General features: G+C 40.8%; 1 pseudogene; it reads right to left on the minus strand.

Annotated features, from left to right (window-relative positions):
- Positions 1-865: 865 nt before the first annotated feature.
- On the minus strand, positions 866-2,201 carry LOC112818424 (tryptophan 5-hydroxylase 1 pseudogene; annotated as a pseudogene).
- Between the last annotated feature and the right edge of the window lie 759 nt (positions 2,202-2,960).

Raw genomic sequence — 2,960 nt, forward strand, 5'->3', positions numbered from 1 at the left:
GAAAACTGGGTAAAAGTTGCCATTTGGTGAGTGAAATGTACACTTATAAAGGAACACCCCATTTTTAAGCCTGTCTCCCTCTGTATCAGGAAGAGAATTACTAAATCTCAAGAAACTCTTACCAAAAGAGAAGGCACAAACTTAAAGCTATGTAAAAACCATACCCTCATTTACTTTTCTCACCTGATAACATCCCTTAACTGACGTTCCCACCACCCAAAATCTTTTGGTCTTTAGCTGAAGATAGCATTTAGGGTGAGGGCTGGTCCACTTCAAGGAATTACTCCATTTTCCTGGGTATCTCCCATGAATACAAGACATATGCATGATATTAAACCTCGACTTGTTTTTCTCCTATTAATCTATTCAGCAATAAAAAGAAATGAACCATCACCCCATACAATCACATGGATGACCTTTACATGTATTTTTCTAAGTGAAAGAATCCGGTCTGAAAAGGCTGCACCCTGAGTGACCCGATTTGTAGGAGATTCTGGAAAAGGCAAAACTAGAGATGATATAAGTATCTGCGAGTGAATTCCATGACATTTTCATGATTTATACCTGCCACTATGCATTTGTCAAAACCCAAAACTTTGGGGCACCTGGCTGGCTCAGTCGGTGGAGCATGCAACTCTTTTTATTTTTTATTTTTTTTGTATGGTATATGAATCAATTTTCTCTAAAGCCGTTACCAAAAAAATAATAGGTAGTGGTATACAGTATTCAGGCACAAATTTCCAAAAGACTAATTAAGGAATAGGAGTAGAGAATATTGTTTGGAGGCTGTCCCTCCACAACCAGGTCTTCAAGAAAAGCAGGAGCTGACCCACAGGCCTCTGAAGTGACACTAACACTCTCAGCATCAGATGCTTGGCTGTCTGCTGACCTTCGCAAGGGCATCACTGATGACATCGAGATCATGCTGCAGCTCATTCATGGCACTGGTTATGCTCTTGGTGTCTTTCAAGATATGAATACTCCGTGTGTATGGATTATACTTCACTCCAAATGGACGCATAATTGTTTTGGTAAATTCTCTCATCTTCTCCTTTGCATCCTCAAAGCTTTCAGATACAAAGTAGACATCCTGAAAAGTTGTGATGAGACCCTCTTGTTTGCAGGTAATCTTGGGATCATAGGGCTTTACTTTGGCATGTCCAGAAGGAGAATGCTTAAGTTCACTGAGAGAAGAAATTAATCCAGCACCAAAGACTCGCAAATGCCTGTCTTGTTTTCAAAGACCAAACTCCAAAGTGAAAAAAGTAGCACGTTGCCAGTTTTTGAACAGCCTCCTCTGAAGCTCCAAGGGAAGCCAGGCCAATTTCTTGGGAGAATTGCGCAAAACCTGGTTCAGCCAAAAGGGGAACATGACCTAAGTGTTCATGGCAAGTATCTGGCTCTGGGGTATAGAGAGGGTCTGAACTGTGTCTCACTTACTGTGTGCAGTGAAAAACACGGAAGGCTAAACCTGATAAGAAATCTCTTGGTGATAAGTAACCAGCCATGGGACGGATCGAAAAACCCGTGCGCTCTTTTAAAAAGTTTGAGACATCTCCCAATTGTGGGATATTATCTTCCCGGTATCCACAATATTTAGAAAGCAAAGGTAAGTTTTTGAGATACTCTCTGCAGGCATGGGTTGGGTAAAGTTTGTTGAGCTCTTGGAACACAGTTCCCCAGGTCTTAATCTCCTCTTCAGTGAATTCAACCTTGGGAATGGGGTCTTCATGTTTATGGTTCATAGCCAAGTCTGCAAAATACTTCCGTCTTTTACGGTAGACATTGTCTTTGAAGCCAGGATGATCTGCATCCAGTTCAGAACCATACATCAGAACTCTGTTGGCACAATGGTCCAGGTCAGGAATCTTCTTTGGAAACCAAGGAACAGTTTCCACACCATCTCCCTTCACAGTAAATTTGTCTGGTGGATTCACAGAGAGAACGTTAGTATGGGACTTCAGCAGATGAAAAATGTCATTCAATTGTTCTCTGTTGATATCACAGTCAACAAAAATCTCAAATTCTGAGTTTCTTCTCTTTGATTTTCAGGACTCAATATGTAACTAGTTCACATGCTTCTCCTGGAAGATTTTCAGTGCTTTTTTAAGTTCACCAACTTCATTCTTCAAGGAAAAAATGAGAGTTGCTTTTCGTCTTTCTAAGGAATGGTCTTTATTTTCCTTATTGTCTTCAATCATGGTCAGTTGGTGTAGTACTCTGTGCAGCTGCGGGCGGTAAGCTGGGACTGGAGAGTGCAACTCTTGATCTTGGGGTTGTGAATTCGGGCCCCATGTTGGGTATGGAGATTACTTAAAAATAAAATCTTTAAAAAATACAAACATTTCTACATCCCAAAGAGTAAATAATAATCTACTGAAAGTAACTTCTTTAGGATATGGGAGTGTCACGGGATGGTGTGCGGGCCAAGGGCAGCCTGCCCCAAATCTGCCACTTTGACATACAGATCATTTTAAATAAAGGTTACTTAAGAGACAGCCTATGCAATGAGAACACTTAGACCCTCCTCTGTCCCCCTGGAAAGGAAATCAATCTCCCATGTGAAGATGTCCCTGTACCAGGAGGTGAATAGATTTCAACATCACCAGAGATGGGAGATTTGGAGCCCATAAGGCTGTATAAACAACCTTTGTTACTTTTTACTAATTTACGACCCCAGCCCAAATTTTGTTTAGAATTCATTACTAATTGAAGCTCCCAAGGTTAAGTTTTCTTTGTCCTGTGATTTCATCACAGGTGTAGTTTCTCTTTGTCCAAAAAGTATAAAACCTGGCTCCCTTAGTCATTTCTTTAGACCTCAGGTTCATTATTGGGCTTCCATGTGCACATCATTGCACTTTACGTCTTTTTCTCCTATTTATCTGTCTTATGTCAAATTCTTTCTTCATCCAGTGGTAAGAATCTTGGACCAAGGACAATTTCTTCCTCCCCTTCAATGG

The sequence above is a fragment of the Callorhinus ursinus genome, unplaced genomic scaffold (genome assembly GCF_003265705.2).
Source record: "Callorhinus ursinus isolate GAN/ISIS: 27379988/994484 unplaced genomic scaffold, GSC_fseal_2.0 scaffold1059, whole genome shotgun sequence".
Classification (NCBI taxonomy): Eukaryota; Metazoa; Chordata; class Mammalia; order Carnivora; family Otariidae; genus Callorhinus; species Callorhinus ursinus.